The sequence below is a fragment of the Phyllobates terribilis genome, unplaced genomic scaffold (genome assembly GCF_046119375.1).
Source record: "Phyllobates terribilis strain yellow unplaced genomic scaffold, ASM4611937v1 Scaffold_11__3_contigs__length_659146591, whole genome shotgun sequence".
Taxonomy (NCBI): domain Eukaryota; kingdom Metazoa; phylum Chordata; class Amphibia; order Anura; family Dendrobatidae; genus Phyllobates; species Phyllobates terribilis.
In genome coordinates this window covers 568,263,804-568,282,807 of record NW_027362771.1, presented here as the reverse complement: position 1 = coordinate 568,282,807, position 19,004 = coordinate 568,263,804, and the positions used below count along the sequence as shown (strand labels likewise).

Sequence of the window (19,004 nt, the reverse complement as noted above, 5' to 3'; positions counted from 1 at the left end):
AAGTAAGCACTTATGGCAATGGCACCCTGTTGCAGGTTTTCCTTTGCTTTAGCAATATGGTGCAGGAGTAAGCAAGCTTCTTCAACAGGGCCAGTGGCGCAATGGATAACGCGTCTGACTACGGATCAGAAGATTGTAGGTTCGACTCCTACCTGGCTCGAGAATGTTGCCGTGATCGTATAGTGGTTAGTACTCTGCGTTGTGGCCGCAGCAACCCCGGTTCGAATCCGGGTCACGGCATCTTATGCATTCTGTGCAAAGCTTTAAATGAGCTGCTTTTGGATCTTTTGCAATCAGTAAATAGACAACACACTTCATCTCCTGCATGAATTCTTCTTCTCTTTGCATTCTCTTCTTCTACTTGGTGGATTTCTGCCAAGTAGTCATTTTGCCTCCTCATAAAATTGGAGACAAATAGATACCTCACAAATGACCAGTATATTTAGACAGAAATAAACACTAGTAATGAGCGAGCGTGCTCGGCACTTGTCGATTGAGCATCGAGCATCGGGGTACTCGGGTACGCTAGTTACTCAATCGAGTAACAGGTGGCGCTCGAGACTTTCTCTCTCTCTCTCTTTCTCTCTCATCGAGTACCAAGCACTCGAGCTTTCTAGTGCTCGATCATCACTAATAAACAACAAACTTCCTCTCCTGCATGATTTTTTTCTTCCCATCGACTCTTATCTGCCAAGTAAGCACTTATGGCAATGGCACCCTGTTGCAGGTTTTCCTTTGCTTTAGCAATATGGTGCAGGAGTAAGCAAGCTTCTTCAACAGGGCCAGTGGCGCAATGGATAACGTGTCTGACTACGGATCAGAAGATTGTAGGTTCGACTCCTACCTGGCTCGAGAATGTTGCCGTGATCGTATAGTGGTTAGTACTCTGCGTTGTGGCCGCAGCAACCCCGGTTCGAATCCGGGTCACAGCATCTTATGCATTCTGCGCAAAGCTTTAAATGAGCTGCTTTTGGATCTTTTGCAATCAGTAAATAGACAACACACTTCATCTCCTGCATGAATTCTTCTTCTCTTTGCATTCTCTTCTTCTACTTGGTGGATTTCTGCCAAGTAGTCATTTTGCCTCCTCATAAAATTGGAGACAAATAGATACCTCACAAATGACCAGTATATTTAGACAGAAATAAACACTAGTAATGAGCGAGCGTGCTCGGCACTTGTCGATTGAGCATCGAGCATCGGGGTACTCGGGTACGCTAGTTACTCGATCGAGTAACGGGTGGCGCTCGAGACTTTCTCTCTCTCTCTCTTTCTCTCTCATCGAGTACCAAGCACTCGAGCTTTCTAGTGCTCGATCATCACTAATAAACAACAAACTTCCTCTCCTGCATGATTTTTTTCTTCCCATCGACTCTTATCTGCCAAGTAAGCACTTATGGCAATGGCACCCTGTTGCAGGTTTTCCTTTGCTTTAGCAATATGGTGCAGGAGTAAGCAAGCTTCTTCAACAGGGCCAGTGGCGCAATGGATAACGCGTCTGACTACGGATCAGAAGATTGTAGGTTCGACTCCTACCTGGCTCGAGAACGTTGCCGTGATCGTATAGTGGTTAGTACTCTGCGTTGTGGCCGCAGCAACCCCGGTTCGAATCCGGGTCACGGCATCTTATGCATTCTGCGCAAAGCTTTAAATGAGCTGCTTTTGGATCTTTTGCAATCAGTAAATAGACAACACACTTCATCTCCTGCATGAATTCTTCTTCTCTTTGCATTCTCTTCTTCTACTTGGTGGATTTCTGCCAAGTAGTCATTTTGCCTCCTCATAAAATTGGAGACAAATAGATACCTCACAAATGACCAGTATATTTAGACAGAAATAAACACTAGTAATGAGCGAGCGTGCTCGGCACTTGTCGATTGAGCATCGAGCATCGGGGTACTCGGGTACGCTAGTTACTCGATCGAGTAACGGGTGGCGCTCGAGACTTTCTCTCTCTCTCTCTTTCTCTCTCATCGAGTACCAAGCACTCGAGCTTTCTAGTGCTCGATCATCACTAATAAACAACAAACTTCCTCTCCTGCATGATTTTTTTCTTCCCATCGACTCTTATCTGCCAAGTAAGCACTTATGGCAATGGCACCCTGTTGCAGGTTTTCCTTTGCTTTAGCAATATGGTGCAGGAGTAAGCAAGCTTCTTCAACAGGGCCAGTGGCGCAATGGATAACGCGTCTGACTACGGATCAGAAGATTGTAGGTTCGACTCCTACCTGGCTCGAGAATGTTGCCGTGATCGTATAGTGGTTAGTACTCTGCGTTGTGGCCGCAGCAACCCCGGTTCGAATCCGGGTCACGGCATCTTATGCATTCTGCGCAAAGCTTTAAATGAGCTGCTTTTGGATCTTTTGCAATCAGTAAATAGACAACACACTTCATCTCCTGCATGAATTCTTCTTCTCTTTGCATTCTCTTCTTCTACTTGGTGGATTTCTGCCAAGTAGTCATTTTGCCTCCTCATAAAATTGGAGACAAATAGATACCTCACAAATGACCAGTATATTTAGACAGAAATAAACACTAGTAATGAGCGAGCGTGCTCGGCACTTGTCGATTGAGCATCGAGCATCGGGGTACTCGGGTACGCTAGTTACTCGATCGAGTAACGGGTGGCGCTCGAGACTTTCTCTCTCTCTCTCTTTCTCTCTCATCGAGTACCAAGCACTCGAGCTTTCTAGTGCTCGATCATCACTAATAAACAACAAACTTCCTCTCCTGCATGATTTTTTTCTTCCCATCGACTCTTATCTGCCAAGTAAGCACTTATGGCAATGGCACCCTGTTGCAGGTTTTCCTTTGCTTTAGCAATATGGTGCAGGAGTAAGCAAGCTTCTTCAACAGGGCCAGTGGCGCAATGGATAACGCGTCTGACTACGGATCAGAAGATTGTAGGTTCGACTCCTACCTGGCTCGAGAATGTTGCCGTGATCGTATAGTGGTTAGTACTCTGCGTTGTGGCCGCAGCAACCCCGGTTCGAATCCGGGTCACGGCATCTTATGCATTCTGCGCAAAGCTTTAAATGAGCTGCTTTTGGATCTTTTGCAATCAGTAAATAGACAACACACTTCATCTCCTGCATGAATTCTTCTTCTCTTTGCATTCTCTTCTTCTACTTGGTGGATTTCTGCCAAGTAGTCATTTTGCCTCCTCATAAAATTGGAGACAAATAGATACCTCACAAATGACCAGTATATTTAGACAGAAATAAACACTAGTAATGAGCGAGCGTGCTCGGCACTTGTCGATTGAGCATCGAGCATCGGGGTACTCGGGTACGCTAGTTACTCGATCGAGTAACGGGTGGCGCTCGAGACTTTCTCTCTCTCTCTCTTTCTCTCTCATCGAGTACCAAGCACTCGAGCTTTCTAGTGCTCGATCATCACTAATAAACAACAAACTTCCTCTCCTGCATGATTTTTTTCTTCCCATCGACTCTTATCTGCCAAGTAAGCACTTATGGCAATGGCACCCTGTTGCAGGTTTTCCTTTGCTTTAGCAATATGGTGCAGGAGTAAGCAAGCTTCTTCAACAGGGCCAGTGGCGCAATGGATTACGCGTCTGACTACGGATCAGAAGATTGTAGGTTCGACTCCTACCTGGCTCGAGAATGTTGCCGTGATCGTATAGTGGTTAGTACTCTGCGTTGTGGCCGCAGCAACCCCGGTTCGAATCCGGGTCACGGCATCTTATGCATTCTGCGCAAAGCTTTAAATGAGCTGCTTTTGGATCTTTTGCAATCAGTAAATAGACAACACACTTCATCTCCTGCATGAATTCTTCTTCTCTTTGCATTCTCTTCTTCTACTTGGTGGATTTCTGCCAAGTAGTCATTTTGCCTCCTCATAAAATTGGAGACAAATAGATACCTCACAAATGACCAGTATATTTAGACAGAAATAAACACTAGTAATGAGCGAGCGTGCTCGGCACTTGTCGATTGAGCATCGAGCATCGGGGTACTCGGGTACGCTAGTTACTCGATCGAGTAACGGGTGGCGCTCGAGACTTTCTCTCTCTCTCTCTTTCTCTCTCATCGAGTACCAAGCACTCGAGCTTTCTAGTGCTCGATCATCACTAATAAACAACAAACTTCCTCTCCTGCATGATTTTTTTCTTCCCATCGACTCTTATCTGCCAAGTAAGCACTTATGGCAATGGCACCCTGTTGCAGGTTTTCCTTTGCTTTAGCAATATGGTGCAGGAGTAAGCAAGCTTCTTCAACAGGGCCAGTGGCGCAATGGATAACGCGTTTGACTACGGATCAGAAGATTGTAGGTTCGACTCCTACCTGGTTCGAGAATGTTGCCGTGATCGTATAGTGGTTAGTACTCTGCGTTGTGGCCGCAGCAACCCCGGTTCGAATCCGGGTCACGGCATCTTATGCATTCTGCGCAAAGCTTTAAATGAGCTGCTTTTGGATCTTTTGCAATCAGTAAATAGACAACACACTTCATCTCCTGCATGAATTCTTCTTCTCTTTGCATTCTCTTCTTCTACTTGGTGGATTTCTGCCAAGTAGTCATTTTGCCTCCTCATAAAATTGGAGACAAATAGATACCTCACAAATGACCAGTATATTTAGACAGAAATAAACACTAGTAATGAGCGAGCGTGCTCGGCACTTGTCGATTGAGCATCGAGCATCGGGGTACTCGGGTACGCTAGTTACTCGATCGAGTAACGGGTGGCGCTCGAGACTTTCTCTCTCTCTCTCTTTCTCTCTCATCGAGTACCAAGCACTCGAGCTTTCTAGTGCTCGATCATCACTAATAAACAACAAACTTCCTCTCCTGCATGATTTTTTTCTTCCCATCGACTCTTATCTGCCAAGTAAGCACTTATGGCAATGGCACCCTGTTGCAGGTTTTCCTTTGCTTTAGCAATATGGTGCAGGAGTAAGCAAGCTTCTTCAACAGGGCCAGTGGCGCAATGGATAACGCGTCTGACTACGGATCAGAAGATTGTAGGTTCGACTCCTACCTGGCTCGAGAATGTTGCCGTGATCGTATAGTGGTTAGTACTCTGCGTTGTGGCCGCAGCAACCCCGGTTCGAATCCGGGTCACAGCATCTTATGCATTCTGCGCAAAGCTTTAAATGAGCTGCTTTTGGATCTTTTGCAATCAGTAAATAGACAACACACTTCATCTCCTACATGAATTCTTCTTCTCTTTGCATTCTCTTCTTCTACTTGGTGGATTTCTGCCAAGTAGTCATTTTGCCTCCTCATAAAATTGGAGACAAATAGATACCTCACAAATGACCAGTATATTTAGACAGAAATAAACACTAGTAATGAGCGAGCGTGCTCGGCACTTGTCGATTGAGCATCGAGCATCGGGGTACTCGGGTACGCTAGTTACTCGATCGAGTAACGGGTGGCGCTCGAGACTTTCTCTCTCTCTCTCTTTCTCTCTCATCAAGTACCAAGCACTCGAGCTTTCTAGTGCTCAATCATCACTAATAAACAACAAACTTCCTCTCCTGCATGATTTTTTTCTTCCCATCGACTCTTATCTGCCAAGTAAGCACTTATGGCAATGGCACCCTGTTGCAGGTTTTCCTTTGCTTTAGCAATATGGTGCAGGAGTAAGCAAGCTTCTTCAACAGGGCCAGTGGCGCAATGGATAACGCGTCTGACTACGGATCAGAAGATTGTAGGTTCGACTCCTACCTGGCTCGAGAATGTTGCCGTGATCGTATAGTGGTTAGTACTCTGCGTTGTGGCCGCAGCAACCCCGGTTCGAATCCGGGTCACGGCATCTTATGCATTCTGCGCAAAGCTTTAAATGAGCTGCTTTTGGATCTTTTGCAATCAGTAAATAGACAACACATTTCATCTCCTGCATGAATTCTTCTTCTCTTTGCATTCTCTTCTTCTACTTGGTGGATTTCTGCCAAGTAGTCATTTTGCCTCCTCATAAAATTGGAGACAAATAGATACCTCACAAATGACCAGTATATTTAGACAGAAATAAACACTAGTAATGAGCGAGCGTGCTCGGCACTTGTCGATTGAGCATCGAGCATCGGGGTACTCGGGTACGCTAGTTACTCGATCGAGTAACGGGTGGCGCTCGAGACTTTCTCTCTCTCTCTCTTTCTCTCTCATCGAGTACCAAGCACTCGAGCTTTCTAGTGCTCGATCATCACTAATAAACAACAAACTTCCTCTCCTGCATGATTTTTTTCTTCCCATCGACTCTTATCTGCCAAGTAAGCACTTATGGCAATGGCACCCTGTTGCAGGTTTTCCTTTGCTTTAGCAATATGGTGCAGGAGTAAGCAAGCTTCTTCAACAGGGCCAGTGGCGCAATGGATAACGCGTCTGACTACGGATCAGAAGATTGTAGGTTCGACTCCTACCTGGCTCGAGAATGTTGCCGTGATCGTATAGTGGTTAGTACTCTGCGTTGTGGCCGCAGCAACCCCGGTTCGAATCCGGGTCACAGCATCTTATGCATTCTGCGCAAAGCTTTAAATGAGCTGCTTTTGGATCTTTTGCAATCAGTAAATAGACAACACACTTCATCTCCTGCATGAATTCTTCTTCTCTTTGCATTCTCTTCTTCTACTTGGTGGATTTCTGCCAAGTAGTCATTTTGCCTCCTCATAAAATTGGAGACAAATAGATACCTCACAAATGACCAGTATATTTAGACAGAAATAAACACTAGTAATGAGCGAGCGTGCTCGGCACTTGTCGATTGAGCATCGAGCATCGGGGTACTCGGGTACGCTAGTTACTCGATCGAGTAACGGGTGGCGCTCGAGACTTTCTCTCTCTCTCTCTTTCTCTCTCATCAAGTACCAAGCACTCGAGCTTTCTAGTGCTCAATCATCACTAATAAACAACAAACTTCCTCTCCTGCATGATTTTTTTCTTCCCATCGACTCTTATCTGCCAAGTAAGCACTTATGGCAATGGCACCCTGTTGCAGGTTTTCCTTTGCTTTAGCAATATGGTGCAGGAGTAAGCAAGCTTCTTCAACAGGGCCAGTGGCGCAATGGATAACGCGTCTGACTACGGATCAGAAGATTGTAGGTTCGACTCCTACCTGGCTCGAGAATGTTGCCGTGATCGTATAGTGGTTAGTACTCTGCGTTGTGGCCGCAGCAACCCCGGTTCGAATCCGGGTCACGGCATCTTATGCATTCTGCGCAAAGCTTTAAATGAGCTGCTTTTGGATCTTTTGCAATCAGTAAATAGACAACACACTTCATCTCCTGCATGAATTCTTCTTCTCTTTGCATTCTCTTCTTCTACTTGGTGGATTTCTGCCAAGTAGTCATTTTGCCTCCTCATAAAATTGGAGACAAATAGATACCTCACAAATGACCAGTATATTTAGACAGAAATAAACACTAGTAATGAGCGAGCGTGCTCGGCACTTGTCGATTGAGCATCGAGCATCGGGGTACTCGGGTACGCTAGTTACTCGATCGAGTAACGGGTGGCGCTCGAGACTTTCTCTCTCTCTCTCTTTCTCTCTCATCGAGTACCAAGCACTCGAGCTTTCTAGTGCTCGATCATCACTAATAAACAACAAACTTCCTCTCCTGCATGATTTTTTTCTTCCCATCGACTCTTATCTGCCAAGTAAGCACTTATGGCAATGGCACCCTGTTGCAGGTTTTCCTTTGCTTTAGCAATATGGTGCAGGAGTAAGCAAGCTTCTTCAACAGGGCCAGTGGCGCAATGGATAACGCGTCTGACTACGGATCAGAAGATTGTAGGTTCGACTCCTACCTGGCTCGAGAATGTTGCTGTGATCGTATAGTGGTTAGTACTCTGCTTTGTGGCCGTAGCAACCCCGGTTCGAATCCGGGTCACGGCATCTTATGCATTCTGCGCAAAGCTTTAAATGAGCTGCTTTTGGATCTTTTGCAATCAGTAAATAGACAACACACTTCATCTCCTGCATGAATTCTTCTTCTCTTTGCATTCTCTTCTTCTACTTGGTGGATTTCTGCCAAGTAGTCATTTTGCCTCCTCATAAAATTGGAGACAAATAGATACCTCACAAATGACCAGTATATTTAGACAGAAATAAACACTAGTAATGAGCGAGCGTGCTCGGCACTTGTCGATTGAGCATCGAGCATCGGGGTACTCGGGTACGCTAGTTACTCGATCGAGTAACGGGTGGCGCTCGAGACTTTCTCTCTCTCTCTCTTTCTCTCTCATCGAGTACCAAGCACTCGAGCTTTCTAGTGCTCGATCATCACTAATAAACAACAAACTTCCTCTCCTGCATGATTTTTTTCTTCCCATCGACTCTTATCTGCCAAGTAAGCACTTATGGCAATGGCACCCTGTTGCAGGTTTTCCTTTGCTTTAGCAATATGGTGCAGGAGTAAGCAAGCTTCTTCAACAGGGCCAGTGGCGCAATGGATAACGCGTCTGACTACGGATCAGAAGATTGTAGGTTCGACTCCTACCTGGCTCGAGAATGTTGCCGTGATCGTATAGTGGTTAGTACTCTGCGTTGTGGCCGCAGCAACCCCGGTTCGAATCCGGGTCACGGCATCTTATGCATTCTGCGCAAAGCTTTAAATGAGCTGCTTTTGGATCTTTTGCAATCAGTAAATAGACAACACACTTCATCTCCTGCATGAATTCTTCTTCTCTTTGCATTCTCTTCTTCTACTTGGTGGATTTCTGCCAAGTAGTCATTTTGCCTCCTCATAAAATTGGAGACAAATAGATACCTCACAAATGACCAGTATATTTAGACAGAAATAAACACTAGTAATGAGCGAGCGTGCTCGGCACTTGTCGATTGAGCATCGAGCATCGGGGTACTCGGGTACGCTAGTTACTCGATCGAGTAACGGGTGGCGCTCGAGACTTTCTCTCTCTCTCTCTTTCTCTCTCATCGAGTACCAAGCACTCGAGCTTTCTAGTGCTCGATCATCACTAATAAACAACAAACTTCCTCTCCTGCATGATTTTTTTCTTCCCATCGACTCTTATCTGCCAAGTAAGCACTTATGGCAATGGCACCCTGTTGCAGGTTTTCCTTTGCTTTAGCAATATGGTGCAGGAGTAAGCAAGCTTCTTCAACAGGGCCTGTGGCGCAATGGATAACGCGTCTGACTACGGATCAGAAGATTGTAGGTTCGACTCCTACCTGGCTCGAGAATGTTGCCGTGATCGTATAGTGGTTAGTACTCTGCGTTGTGGCCGCAGCAACCCCGGTTCAAATCCGGGTCACGGCATCTTATGCATTCTGCGCAAAGCTTTAAATGAGCTGCTTTTGGATCTTTTGCAATCAGTAAATAGACAACACACTTCATCTCCTGCATGAATTCTTCTTCTCTTTGCATTCTCTTCTTCTACTTGGTGGATTTCTGCCAAGTAGTCATTTTGCCTCCTCATAAAATTGGAGACAAATAGATACCTCACAAATGACCAGTATATTTAGACAGAAATAAACACTAGTAATGAGCGAGCGTGCTCGGCACTTGTCGATTGAGCATCGGGGTACTCGGGTACGCTAGTTACTCGATCGAGTAACGGGTGGCGCTCGAGACTTTCTCTCTCTCTCTCTTTCTCTCTCATCGAGTACCAAGCACTCGAGCTTTCTAGTGCTCGATCATCACTAATAAACAACAAACTTCCTCTCCTGCATGATTTTTTTCTTCCCATCGACTCTTATCTGCCAAGTAAGCACTTATGGCAATGGCACCCTGTTGCAGGTTTTCCTTTGCTTTAGCAATATGGTGCAGGAGTAAGCAAGCTTCTTCAACAGGGCCAGTGGCGCAATGGATAACGCGTCTGACTACGGATCAGAAGATTGTAGGTTCGACTCCTACCTGGCTCGAGAATGTTGCCGTGATCGTATAGTGGTTAGTACTCTGCGTTGTGGCCGCAGCAACCCCGGTTCGAATCCGGGTCACGGCATCTTATGCATTCTGCGCAAAGCTTTAAATGAGCTGCTTTTGGATCTTTTGCAATCAGTAAATAGACAACACACTTCATCTCCTGCATGAATTCTTCTTCTCTTTGCATTCTCTTCTTCTACTTGGTGGATTTCTGCCAAGTAGTCATTTTGCCTCCTCATAAAATTGGAGACAAATAGATACCTCACAAATGACCAGTATATTTAGACAGAAATAAACACTAGTAATGAGCGAGCGTGCTCGGCACTTGTCGATTGAGCATCGAGCATCGGGGTACTCGGGTACGCTAGTTACTCGATCGAGTAACGGGTGGCGCTCGAGACTTTCTCTCTCTCTCTCTTTCTCTCTCATCGAGTACCAAGCACTCGAGCTTTCTAGTGCTCGATCATCACTAATAAACAACAAACTTCCTCTCCTGCATGATTTTTTTCTTCCCATCGACTCTTATCTGCCAAGTAAGCACTTATGGCAATGGCACCCTGTTGCAGGTTTTCCTTTGCTTTAGCAATATGGTGCAGGAGTAAGCAAGCTTCTTCAACAGGGCCAGTGGCGCAATGGATAACGCGTCTGACTACGGATCAGAAGATTGTAGGTTCGACTCCTACCTGGCTCGAGAATGTTGCCGTGATCGTATAGTGGTTAGTACTCTGCGTTGTGGCCGCAGCAACCCCGGTTCGAATCCGGGTCACAGCATCTTATGCATTCTGCGCAAAGCTTTAAATGAGCTGCTTTTGGATCTTTTGCAATCAGTAAATAGACAACACACTTCATCTCCTGCATGAATTCTTCTTCTCTTTGCATTCTCTTCTTCTACTTGGTGGATTTCTGCCAAGTAGTCATTTTGCCTCCTCATAAAATTGGAGACAAATAGATACCTCACAAATGACCAGTATATTTAGACAGAAATAAACACTAGTAATGAGCGAGCGTGCTCGGCACTTGTCGATTGAGCATCGAGCATCGGGGTACTCGGGTACGCTAGTTACTCGATCGAGTAACGGGTGGCGCTCGAGACTTTCTCTCTCTCTCTCTTTCTCTCTCATCGAGTACCAAGCACTCAAGCTTTCTAGTGCTCGATCATCACTAATAAACAACAAACTTCCTCTCCTGCATGATTTTTTTCTTCCCATCGACTCTTATCTGCCAAGTAAGCACTTATGGCAATGGCACCCTGTTGCAGGTTTTCCTTTGCTTTAGCAATATGGTGCAGGAGTAAGCAAGCTTCTTCAACAGGGCCAGTGGCGCAATGGGTAACGCGTCTGACTACGGATCAGAAGATTGTAGGTTCGACTCCTACCTGGCTCGAGAATGTTGCCGTGATCGTATAGTGGTTAGTACTCTGCGTTGTGGCCGCAGCAACCCCGGTTCGAATCCGGGTCACGGCATCTTATGCATTCTGCGCAAAGCTTTAAATGAGCTGCTTTTGGATCTTTTGCAATCAGTAAATAGACAACACACTTCATCTCCTGCATGAATTCTTCTTCTCTTTGCATTCTCTTCTTCTACTTGGTGGATTTCTGCCAAGTAGTCATTTTGCCTCCTCATAAAATTGGAGACAAATAGATACCTCACAAATGACCAGTATATTTAGACAGAAATAAACACTAGTAATGAGCGAGCGTGCTCGGCACTTGTCGATTGAGCATCGAGCATCGGGGTACTCGGGTACGCTAGTTACTCGATCGAGTAACGGGTGGCGCTCGAGACTTTCTCTCTCTCTCTCTTTCTCTCTCATCGAGTACCAAGCACTCGAGCTTTCTAGTGCTCGATCATCACTAATAAACAACAAACTTCCTCTCCTGCATGATTTTTTTCTTCCCATCGACTCTTATCTGCCAAGTAAGCACTTATGGCAATGGCACCCTGTTGCAGGTTTTCCTTTGCTTTAGCAATATGGTGCAGGAGTAAGCAAGCTTCTTCAACAGGGCCAGTGGCGCAATGGATAACGCGTCTGACTACGGATCAGAAGATTGTAGGTTCGACTCCTACCTGGCTCGAGAATGTTGCCGTGATCGTATAGTGGTTAGTACTCTGTGTTGTGGCCGCAGCAACCCCGGTTCGAATCCGGGTCACGGCATCTTATGCATTCTGTGCAAAGCTTTAAATGAGCTGCTTTTGGATCTTTTGCAATCAGTAAATAGACAACACACTTCATCTCCTGCATGAATTCTTCTTCTCTTTGCATTCTCTTCTTCTACTTGGTGGATTTCTGCCAAGTAGTCATTTTGCCTCCTCATAAAATTGGAGACAAATAGATACCTCACAAATGACCAGTATATTTAGACAGAAATAAACACTAGTAATGAGCGAGCGTGCTCGGCACTTGTCGATTGAGCATCGAGCATCGGGGTACTCGGGTACGCTAGTTACTCAATCGAGTAACAGGTGGCGCTCGAGACTTTCTCTCTCTCTCTCTTTCTCTCTCATCGAGTACCAAGCACTCGAGCTTTCTAGTGCTCGATCATCACTAATAAACAACAAACTTCCTCTCCTGCATGATTTTTTTCTTCCCATCGACTCTTATCTGCCAAGTAAGCACTTATGGCAATGGCACCCTGTTGCAGGTTTTCCTTTGCTTTAGCAATATGGTGCAGGAGTAAGCAAGCTTCTTCAACAGGGCCAGTGGCGCAATGGATAACGTGTCTGACTACGGATCAGAAGATTGTAGGTTCGACTCCTACCTGGCTCGAGAATGTTGCCGTGATCGTATAGTGGTTAGTACTCTGCGTTGTGGCCGCAGCAACCCCGGTTCGAATCCGGGTCACAGCATCTTATGCATTCTGCGCAAAGCTTTAAATGAGCTGCTTTTGGATCTTTTGCAATCAGTAAATAGACAACACACTTCATCTCCTGCATGAATTCTTCTTCTCTTTGCATTCTCTTCTTCTACTTGGTGGATTTCTGCCAAGTAGTCATTTTGCCTCCTCATAAAATTGGAGACAAATAGATACCTCACAAATGACCAGTATATTTAGACAGAAATAAACACTAGTAATGAGCGAGCGTGCTCGGCACTTGTCGATTGAGCATCGAGCATCGGGGTACTCGGGTACGCTAGTTACTCGATCGAGTAACGGGTGGCGCTCGAGACTTTCTCTCTCTCTCTCTTTCTCTCTCATCGAGTACCAAGCACTCGAGCTTTCTAGTGCTCGATCATCACTAATAAACAACAAACTTCCTCTCCTGCATGATTTTTTTCTTCCCATCGACTCTTATCTGCCAAGTAAGCACTTATGGCAATGGCACCCTGTTGCAGGTTTTCCTTTGCTTTAGCAATATGGTGCAGGAGTAAGCAAGCTTCTTCAACAGGGCCAGTGGCGCAATGGATAACGCGTCTGACTACGGATCAGAAGATTGTAGGTTCGACTCCTACCTGGCTCGAGAATGTTGCCGTGATCGTATAGTGGTTAGTACTCTGCGTTGTGGCCGCAGCAACCCCGGTTCGAATCCGGGTCACGGCATCTTATGCATTCTGCGCAAAGCTTTAAATGAGCTGCTTTTGGATCTTTTGCAATCAGTAAATAGACAACACACTTCATCTCCTGCATGAATTCTTCTTCTCTTTGCATTCTCTTCTTCTACTTGGTGGATTTCTGCCAAGTAGTCATTTTGCCTCCTCATAAAATTGGAGACAAATAGATACCTCACAAATGACCAGTATATTTAGACAGAAATAAACACTAGTAATGAGCGAGCGTGCTCGGCACTTGTCGATTGAGCATCGAGCATCGGGGTACTCGGGTACGCTAGTTACTCGATCGAGTAACGGGTGGCGCTCGAGACTTTCTCTCTCTCTCTCTTTCTCTCTCATCGAGTACCAAGCACTCGAGCTTTCTAGTGCTCGATCATCACTAATAAACAACAAACTTCCTCTCCTGCATGATTTTTTTCTTCCCATCGACTCTTATCTGCCAAGTAAGCACTTATGGCAATGGCACCCTGTTGCAGGTTTTCCTTTGCTTTAGCAATATGGTGCAGGAGTAAGCAAGCTTCTTCAACAGGGCCAGTGGCGCAATGGATAACGCGTCTGACTACGGATCAGAAGATTGTAGGTTCGACTCCTACCTGGCTCGAGAATGTTGCCGTGATCGTATAGTGGTTAGTACTCTGCGTTGTGGCCGCAGCAACCCCGGTTCGAATCCGGGTCACGGCATCTTATGCATTCTGCGCAAAGCTTTAAATGAGCTGCTTTTGGATCTTTTGCAATCAGTAAATAGACAACACACTTCATCTCCTGCATGAATTCTTCTTCTCTTTGCATTCTCTTCTTCTACTTGGTGGATTTCTGCCAAGTAGTCATTTTGCCTCCTCATAAAATTGGAGACAAATAGATACCTCACAAATGACCAGTATATTTAGACAGAAATAAACACTAGTAATGAGCGAGCGTGCTCGGCACTTGTCGATTGAGCATCGAGCATCGGGGTACTCGGGTACGCTAGTTACTCGATCGAGTAACGGGTGGCGCTCGAGACTTTCTCTCTCTCTCTCTTTCTCTCTCATCGAGTACCAAGCACTCGAGCTTTCTAGTGCTCGATCATCACTAATAAACAACAAACTTCCTCTCCTGCATGATTTTTTTCTTCCCATCGACTCTTATCTGCCAAGTAAGCACTTATGGCAATGGCACCCTGTTGCAGGTTTTCCTTTGCTTTAGCAATATGGTGCAGGAGTAAGCAAGCTTCTTCAACAGGGCCAGTGGCGCAATGGATTACGCGTCTGACTACGGATCAGAAGATTGTAGGTTCGACTCCTACCTGGCTCGAGAATGTTGCCGTGATCGTATAGTGGTTAGTACTCTGCGTTGTGGCCGCAGCAACCCCGGTTCGAATCCGGGTCACGGCATCTTATGCATTCTGCGCAAAGCTTTAAATGAGCTGCTTTTGGATCTTTTGCAATCAGTAAATAGACAACACACTTCATCTCCTGCATGAATTCTTCTTCTCTTTGCATTCTCTTCTTCTACTTGGTGGATTTCTGCCAAGTAGTCATTTTGCCTCCTCATAAAATTGGAGACAAATAGATACCTCACAAATGACCAGTATATTTAGACAGAAATAAACACTAGTAATGAGCGAGCGTGCTCGGCACTTGTCGATTGAGCATCGAGCATCGGGGTACTCGGGTACGCTAGTTACTCGATCGAGTAACGGGTGGCGCTCGAGACTTTCTCTCTCTCTCTCTTTCTCTCTCATCGAGTACCAAGCACTCGAGCTTTCTAGTGCTCGATCATCACTAATAAACAACAAACTTCCTCTCCTGCATGATTTTTTTCTTCCCATCGACTCTTATCTGCCAAGTAAGCACTTATGGCAATGGCACCCTGTTGCAGGTTTTCCTTTGCTTTAGCAATATGGTGCAGGAGTAAGCAAGCTTCTTCAACAGGGCCAGTGGCGCAATGGATAACGCGTTTGACTACGGATCAGAAGATTGTAGGTTCGACTCCTACCTGGTTCGAGAATGTTGCCGTGATCGTATAGTGGTTAGTACTCTGCGTTGTGGCCGCAGCAACCCCGGTTCGAATCCGGGTCACGGCATCTTATGCATTCTGCGCAAAGCTTTAAATGAGCTGCTTTTGGATCTTTTGCAATCAGTAAATAGACAACACACTTCATCTCCTGCATGAATTCTTCTTCTCTTTGCATTCTCTTCTTCTACTTGGTGGATTTCTGCCAAGTAGTCATTTTGCCTCCTCATAAAATTGGAGACAAATAGATACCTCACAAATGACCAGTATATTTAGACAGAAATAAACACTAGTAATGAGCGAGCGTGCTCGGCACTTGTCGATTGAGCATCGAGCATCGGGGTACTCGGGTACGCTAGTTACTCGATCGAGTAACGGGTGGCGCTCGAGACTTTCTCTCTCTCTCTCTTTCTCTCTCATCGAGTACCAAGCACTCGAGCTTTCTAGTGCTCGATCATCACTAATAAACAACAAACTTCCTCTCCTGCATGATTTTTTTCTTCCCATCGACTCTTATCTGCCAAGTAAGCACTTATGGCAATGGCACCCTGTTGCAGGTTTTCCTTTGCTTTAGCAATATGGTGCAGGAGTAAGCAAGCTTCTTCAACAGGGCCAGTGGCGCAATGGATAACGCGTCTGACTACGGATCAGAAGATTGTAGGTTCGACTCCTACCTGGCTCGAGAATGTTGCCGTGATCGTATAGTGGTTAGTACTCTGCATTGTGGCCGCAGCAACCCCGGTTCGAATCCGGGTCACAGCATCTTATGCATTCTGCGCAAAGCTTTAAATGAGCTGCTTTTGGATCTTTTGCAATCAGTAAATAGACAACACACTTCATCTCCTGCATGAATTCTTCTTCTCTTTGCATTCTCTTCTTCTACTTGGTGGATTTCTGCCAAGTAGTCATTTTGCCTCCTCATAAAATTGGAGACAAATAGATACCTCACAAATGACCAGTATATTTAGACAGAAATAAACACTAGTAATGAGCGAGCATGCTCGGCACTTGTCGATTGAGCATCGAGCATCGGGGTACTCGGGTACGCTAGTTACTCGATCGAGTAACGGGTGGCGCTCGAGACTTTCTCTCTCTCTCTCTTTCTCTCTCATCAAGTACCAAGCACTCGAGCTTTCTAGTGCTCAATCATCACTAATAAACAACAAACTTCCTCTCCTGCATGATTTTTTTCTTCCCATCGACTCTTATCTGCCAAGTAAGCACTTATGGCAATGGCACCCTGTTGCAGGTTTTCCTTTGCTTTAGCAATATGGTGCAGGAGTAAGCAAGCTTCTTCAACAGGGCCAGTGGCGCAATGGATAACGCGTCTGACTACGGATCAGAAGATTGTAGGTTCGACTCCTACCTGGCTCGAGAATGTTGCCGTGATCGTATAGTGGTTAGTACTCTGCGTTGTGGCCGCAGCAACCCCGGTTCGAATCCGGGTCACGGCATCTTATGCATTCTGCGCAAAGCTTTAAATGAGCTGCTTTTGGATCTTTTGCAATCAGTAAATAGACAACACACTTCATCTCCTGCATGAATTCTTCTTCTCTTTGCATTCTCTTCTTCTACTTGGTGGATTTCTGCCAAGTAGTCATTTTGCCTCCTCATAAAATTGGAGACAAATAGATACCTCACAAATGACCAGTATATTTAGACAGAAATAAACACTAGTAATGAGCGAGCGTGCTCGGCACTTGTCGATTGAGCATCGAGCATCGGGGTACTCGGGTACGCTAGTTACTCGATCGAGTAACGGGTGGCGCTCGAGACTTTCTCTCTCTCTCTCTTTCTCTCTCATCGAGTACCAAGCACTCGAGCTTTCTAGTGCTCGATCATCACTAATAAACAACAAACTTCCTCTCCTGCATGATTTTTTTCTTCCCATCGACTCTTATCTGCCAAGTAAGCACTTATGGCAATGGCACCCTGTTGCAGGTTTTCCTTTGCTTTAGCAATATGGTGCAGGAGTAAGCAAGCTTCTTCAACAGGGCCAGTGGCGCAATGGATAACGCGTCTGACTACGGATCAGAAGATTGTAGGTTCGACTCCTACCTGGCTCGAGAATGTTGCCGTGATCGTATAGTGGTTAGTACTCTGCGTTGTGGCCGCAGCAACCCCGGTTCGAATCCGGGTCACAGCATCTTATGCATTCTGCGCAAAGCTTTAAATGAGCTGCTTTTGGATCTTTTGCAATCAGTAAATAGACAACACACTTCATCTCCTGCATGAATTCTTCTTCTCTTTGCATTCTCTTCTTCTACTTGGTGGATTTCTGCCAAGTAGTCATTTTGCCTCCTCATAAAATTGGAGACAAATAGATACCTCACAAATGACCAGTATATTTAGACAGAAATAAACACTAGTAATGAGCGAGCGTGCTCGGCACTTGTCGATTGAGCATCGAGCATCGGGGTACTCGGGTACGCTAGTTACTCGATCGAGTAACGGGTGGCGCTCGAGACTTTCTCTCTCTCTCTCTTTCTCTCTCATCAAGTACCAAGCACTCGAGCTTTCTAGTGCTCAATCATCACTAATAAACAACAAACTTCCTCTCCTGCATGATTTTTTTCTTCCCATCGACTCTTATCTGCCAAGTAAGCACTTATGGCAATGGCACCCTGTTGCAGGTTTTCCTTTGCTTTAGCAATATGGTGCAGGAGTAAGCAAGCTTCTTCAACAGGGCCAGTGGCGCAATGGATAACACGTCTGACTACGGATCAGAAGATTGTAGGTTCGACTCCTACCTGGCTCGAGAATGTTGCCGTGATCGTATAGTGGTTAGTACTCTGCGTTGTGGCCGCAGCAACCCCGGTTCGAATCCGGGTCACGGCATCTTATGCATTCTGCGCAAAGCTTTAAATGAGCTGCTTTTGGATCTTTTGCAATCAGTAAATAGACAACACACTTCATCTCCTGCATGAATTCTTCTTCTCTTTGCATTCTCTTCTTCTACTTGGTGGATTTCTGCCAAGTAGTCATTTTGCCTCCTCATAAAATTGGAGACAAATAGATACCTCACAAATGACCAGTATATTTAGACAGAAATAAACACTAGTAATGAGCGAGCGTGCTCGGCACTTGTCGATTGAGCATCGAGCATCGGGGTACTCGGGTATGCTAGTTACTCGATCGAGTAACGGGTGGCGCTCGAGACTTTCTCTCTCTCTCTCTTTCTCTCTCATCAAGTACCAAGCACTCGAGCTTTCTAGTGCTCGATCATCACTAATAAACAACAAACTTCCTCTCCTGCATGATTTTTTTCTTCCCATCGACTCTTATCTGCCAAGTAAGCACTTATGGCAATGGCACCCTGTTGCAGGTTTTCCTTTGCTTTAGCAATATGGTGCAGGAGTAAGCAAGCTTCTTCAACAGGGCCAGTGGCGCAATGGATAACGCGTCTGACTACGGATCAGAAGATTGTAGGTTCGACTCCTACCTGGCTCGAGAATGTTGCCGTGATCGTATAGTGGTTAGTACTCTGCTTTGTGGCCGTAGCAACCCCGGTTCGAATCCGGGTCACGGCATCTTATGCATTCTGCGCAAAGCTTTAAATGAGCTGCTTTTGGATCTTTTGCAATCAGTAAATAGACAACACACTTCATCTCCTGCAT

The 19,004-nt window shown here is 45.6% G+C and overlaps 47 non-coding genes across 47 annotated transcripts; all 47 read left to right on the top strand.

The window, feature by feature from the left end:
* The first annotated feature begins 87 nt into the window (after positions 1-87).
* TRNAR-ACG (transfer RNA arginine (anticodon ACG)) lies at positions 88-160 on the top strand. Its single transcript has one exon. It is a non-coding gene; the product is annotated as a tRNA-Arg (tRNA).
* Positions 161-168: 8 nt separating this feature from the next.
* Positions 169-240, top strand: TRNAH-GUG (transfer RNA histidin (anticodon GUG)). The gene has a single exon. It is a non-coding gene; the product is annotated as a tRNA-His (tRNA).
* Positions 241-779: 539 nt separating this feature from the next.
* Positions 780-852, top strand: TRNAR-ACG (transfer RNA arginine (anticodon ACG)). The gene has a single exon. It is a non-coding gene; the product is annotated as a tRNA-Arg (tRNA).
* A 619-nt stretch (positions 853-1,471) lies between these two features.
* On the top strand, positions 1,472-1,544 carry TRNAR-ACG (transfer RNA arginine (anticodon ACG)). Its single transcript has one exon. It is a non-coding gene; the product is annotated as a tRNA-Arg (tRNA).
* An 8-nt stretch (positions 1,545-1,552) lies between these two features.
* Positions 1,553-1,624, top strand: TRNAH-GUG (transfer RNA histidin (anticodon GUG)). Its single transcript has one exon. It is a non-coding gene; the product is annotated as a tRNA-His (tRNA).
* Positions 1,625-2,163: 539 nt separating this feature from the next.
* Positions 2,164-2,236, top strand: TRNAR-ACG (transfer RNA arginine (anticodon ACG)). Its single transcript has one exon. It is a non-coding gene; the product is annotated as a tRNA-Arg (tRNA).
* Positions 2,237-2,244: 8 nt separating this feature from the next.
* On the top strand, positions 2,245-2,316 carry TRNAH-GUG (transfer RNA histidin (anticodon GUG)). Its single transcript has one exon. It is a non-coding gene; the product is annotated as a tRNA-His (tRNA).
* Positions 2,317-2,855: 539 nt separating this feature from the next.
* On the top strand, positions 2,856-2,928 carry TRNAR-ACG (transfer RNA arginine (anticodon ACG)). Its single transcript has one exon. It is a non-coding gene; the product is annotated as a tRNA-Arg (tRNA).
* An 8-nt stretch (positions 2,929-2,936) lies between these two features.
* TRNAH-GUG (transfer RNA histidin (anticodon GUG)) lies at positions 2,937-3,008 on the top strand. The gene has a single exon. It is a non-coding gene; the product is annotated as a tRNA-His (tRNA).
* A 539-nt stretch (positions 3,009-3,547) lies between these two features.
* Positions 3,548-3,620, top strand: TRNAR-ACG (transfer RNA arginine (anticodon ACG)). Its single transcript has one exon. It is a non-coding gene; the product is annotated as a tRNA-Arg (tRNA).
* Positions 3,621-3,628: 8 nt separating this feature from the next.
* Positions 3,629-3,700, top strand: TRNAH-GUG (transfer RNA histidin (anticodon GUG)). The gene has a single exon. It is a non-coding gene; the product is annotated as a tRNA-His (tRNA).
* Positions 3,701-4,239: 539 nt separating this feature from the next.
* TRNAR-ACG (transfer RNA arginine (anticodon ACG)) lies at positions 4,240-4,312 on the top strand. Its single transcript has one exon. It is a non-coding gene; the product is annotated as a tRNA-Arg (tRNA).
* Positions 4,313-4,320: 8 nt separating this feature from the next.
* On the top strand, positions 4,321-4,392 carry TRNAH-GUG (transfer RNA histidin (anticodon GUG)). The gene has a single exon. It is a non-coding gene; the product is annotated as a tRNA-His (tRNA).
* Positions 4,393-4,931: 539 nt separating this feature from the next.
* TRNAR-ACG (transfer RNA arginine (anticodon ACG)) lies at positions 4,932-5,004 on the top strand. The gene has a single exon. It is a non-coding gene; the product is annotated as a tRNA-Arg (tRNA).
* A 619-nt stretch (positions 5,005-5,623) lies between these two features.
* TRNAR-ACG (transfer RNA arginine (anticodon ACG)) lies at positions 5,624-5,696 on the top strand. The gene has a single exon. It is a non-coding gene; the product is annotated as a tRNA-Arg (tRNA).
* Positions 5,697-5,704: 8 nt separating this feature from the next.
* TRNAH-GUG (transfer RNA histidin (anticodon GUG)) lies at positions 5,705-5,776 on the top strand. The gene has a single exon. It is a non-coding gene; the product is annotated as a tRNA-His (tRNA).
* Positions 5,777-6,315: 539 nt separating this feature from the next.
* Positions 6,316-6,388, top strand: TRNAR-ACG (transfer RNA arginine (anticodon ACG)). Its single transcript has one exon. It is a non-coding gene; the product is annotated as a tRNA-Arg (tRNA).
* A 619-nt stretch (positions 6,389-7,007) lies between these two features.
* TRNAR-ACG (transfer RNA arginine (anticodon ACG)) lies at positions 7,008-7,080 on the top strand. Its single transcript has one exon. It is a non-coding gene; the product is annotated as a tRNA-Arg (tRNA).
* An 8-nt stretch (positions 7,081-7,088) lies between these two features.
* On the top strand, positions 7,089-7,160 carry TRNAH-GUG (transfer RNA histidin (anticodon GUG)). Its single transcript has one exon. It is a non-coding gene; the product is annotated as a tRNA-His (tRNA).
* Positions 7,161-7,699: 539 nt separating this feature from the next.
* Positions 7,700-7,772, top strand: TRNAR-ACG (transfer RNA arginine (anticodon ACG)). The gene has a single exon. It is a non-coding gene; the product is annotated as a tRNA-Arg (tRNA).
* A 619-nt stretch (positions 7,773-8,391) lies between these two features.
* TRNAR-ACG (transfer RNA arginine (anticodon ACG)) lies at positions 8,392-8,464 on the top strand. Its single transcript has one exon. It is a non-coding gene; the product is annotated as a tRNA-Arg (tRNA).
* An 8-nt stretch (positions 8,465-8,472) lies between these two features.
* Positions 8,473-8,544, top strand: TRNAH-GUG (transfer RNA histidin (anticodon GUG)). Its single transcript has one exon. It is a non-coding gene; the product is annotated as a tRNA-His (tRNA).
* A 539-nt stretch (positions 8,545-9,083) lies between these two features.
* Positions 9,084-9,156, top strand: TRNAR-ACG (transfer RNA arginine (anticodon ACG)). The gene has a single exon. It is a non-coding gene; the product is annotated as a tRNA-Arg (tRNA).
* An 8-nt stretch (positions 9,157-9,164) lies between these two features.
* TRNAH-GUG (transfer RNA histidin (anticodon GUG)) lies at positions 9,165-9,236 on the top strand. Its single transcript has one exon. It is a non-coding gene; the product is annotated as a tRNA-His (tRNA).
* A 532-nt stretch (positions 9,237-9,768) lies between these two features.
* On the top strand, positions 9,769-9,841 carry TRNAR-ACG (transfer RNA arginine (anticodon ACG)). The gene has a single exon. It is a non-coding gene; the product is annotated as a tRNA-Arg (tRNA).
* An 8-nt stretch (positions 9,842-9,849) lies between these two features.
* On the top strand, positions 9,850-9,921 carry TRNAH-GUG (transfer RNA histidin (anticodon GUG)). Its single transcript has one exon. It is a non-coding gene; the product is annotated as a tRNA-His (tRNA).
* A 539-nt stretch (positions 9,922-10,460) lies between these two features.
* TRNAR-ACG (transfer RNA arginine (anticodon ACG)) lies at positions 10,461-10,533 on the top strand. Its single transcript has one exon. It is a non-coding gene; the product is annotated as a tRNA-Arg (tRNA).
* A 619-nt stretch (positions 10,534-11,152) lies between these two features.
* TRNAR-ACG (transfer RNA arginine (anticodon ACG)) lies at positions 11,153-11,225 on the top strand. Its single transcript has one exon. It is a non-coding gene; the product is annotated as a tRNA-Arg (tRNA).
* Positions 11,226-11,233: 8 nt separating this feature from the next.
* On the top strand, positions 11,234-11,305 carry TRNAH-GUG (transfer RNA histidin (anticodon GUG)). Its single transcript has one exon. It is a non-coding gene; the product is annotated as a tRNA-His (tRNA).
* Positions 11,306-11,844: 539 nt separating this feature from the next.
* TRNAR-ACG (transfer RNA arginine (anticodon ACG)) lies at positions 11,845-11,917 on the top strand. Its single transcript has one exon. It is a non-coding gene; the product is annotated as a tRNA-Arg (tRNA).
* An 8-nt stretch (positions 11,918-11,925) lies between these two features.
* Positions 11,926-11,997, top strand: TRNAH-GUG (transfer RNA histidin (anticodon GUG)). Its single transcript has one exon. It is a non-coding gene; the product is annotated as a tRNA-His (tRNA).
* Positions 11,998-12,536: 539 nt separating this feature from the next.
* TRNAR-ACG (transfer RNA arginine (anticodon ACG)) lies at positions 12,537-12,609 on the top strand. The gene has a single exon. It is a non-coding gene; the product is annotated as a tRNA-Arg (tRNA).
* Positions 12,610-13,228: 619 nt separating this feature from the next.
* On the top strand, positions 13,229-13,301 carry TRNAR-ACG (transfer RNA arginine (anticodon ACG)). Its single transcript has one exon. It is a non-coding gene; the product is annotated as a tRNA-Arg (tRNA).
* An 8-nt stretch (positions 13,302-13,309) lies between these two features.
* Positions 13,310-13,381, top strand: TRNAH-GUG (transfer RNA histidin (anticodon GUG)). The gene has a single exon. It is a non-coding gene; the product is annotated as a tRNA-His (tRNA).
* A 539-nt stretch (positions 13,382-13,920) lies between these two features.
* On the top strand, positions 13,921-13,993 carry TRNAR-ACG (transfer RNA arginine (anticodon ACG)). The gene has a single exon. It is a non-coding gene; the product is annotated as a tRNA-Arg (tRNA).
* An 8-nt stretch (positions 13,994-14,001) lies between these two features.
* Positions 14,002-14,073, top strand: TRNAH-GUG (transfer RNA histidin (anticodon GUG)). Its single transcript has one exon. It is a non-coding gene; the product is annotated as a tRNA-His (tRNA).
* A 539-nt stretch (positions 14,074-14,612) lies between these two features.
* On the top strand, positions 14,613-14,685 carry TRNAR-ACG (transfer RNA arginine (anticodon ACG)). Its single transcript has one exon. It is a non-coding gene; the product is annotated as a tRNA-Arg (tRNA).
* An 8-nt stretch (positions 14,686-14,693) lies between these two features.
* TRNAH-GUG (transfer RNA histidin (anticodon GUG)) lies at positions 14,694-14,765 on the top strand. The gene has a single exon. It is a non-coding gene; the product is annotated as a tRNA-His (tRNA).
* A 539-nt stretch (positions 14,766-15,304) lies between these two features.
* On the top strand, positions 15,305-15,377 carry TRNAR-ACG (transfer RNA arginine (anticodon ACG)). The gene has a single exon. It is a non-coding gene; the product is annotated as a tRNA-Arg (tRNA).
* An 8-nt stretch (positions 15,378-15,385) lies between these two features.
* TRNAH-GUG (transfer RNA histidin (anticodon GUG)) lies at positions 15,386-15,457 on the top strand. Its single transcript has one exon. It is a non-coding gene; the product is annotated as a tRNA-His (tRNA).
* A 539-nt stretch (positions 15,458-15,996) lies between these two features.
* On the top strand, positions 15,997-16,069 carry TRNAR-ACG (transfer RNA arginine (anticodon ACG)). The gene has a single exon. It is a non-coding gene; the product is annotated as a tRNA-Arg (tRNA).
* A 619-nt stretch (positions 16,070-16,688) lies between these two features.
* On the top strand, positions 16,689-16,761 carry TRNAR-ACG (transfer RNA arginine (anticodon ACG)). Its single transcript has one exon. It is a non-coding gene; the product is annotated as a tRNA-Arg (tRNA).
* An 8-nt stretch (positions 16,762-16,769) lies between these two features.
* On the top strand, positions 16,770-16,841 carry TRNAH-GUG (transfer RNA histidin (anticodon GUG)). The gene has a single exon. It is a non-coding gene; the product is annotated as a tRNA-His (tRNA).
* A 539-nt stretch (positions 16,842-17,380) lies between these two features.
* On the top strand, positions 17,381-17,453 carry TRNAR-ACG (transfer RNA arginine (anticodon ACG)). The gene has a single exon. It is a non-coding gene; the product is annotated as a tRNA-Arg (tRNA).
* Positions 17,454-18,072: 619 nt separating this feature from the next.
* TRNAR-ACG (transfer RNA arginine (anticodon ACG)) lies at positions 18,073-18,145 on the top strand. Its single transcript has one exon. It is a non-coding gene; the product is annotated as a tRNA-Arg (tRNA).
* Positions 18,146-18,153: 8 nt separating this feature from the next.
* TRNAH-GUG (transfer RNA histidin (anticodon GUG)) lies at positions 18,154-18,225 on the top strand. The gene has a single exon. It is a non-coding gene; the product is annotated as a tRNA-His (tRNA).
* Positions 18,226-18,764: 539 nt separating this feature from the next.
* Positions 18,765-18,837, top strand: TRNAR-ACG (transfer RNA arginine (anticodon ACG)). The gene has a single exon. It is a non-coding gene; the product is annotated as a tRNA-Arg (tRNA).
* Positions 18,838-19,004: the final 167 nt, after the last annotated feature.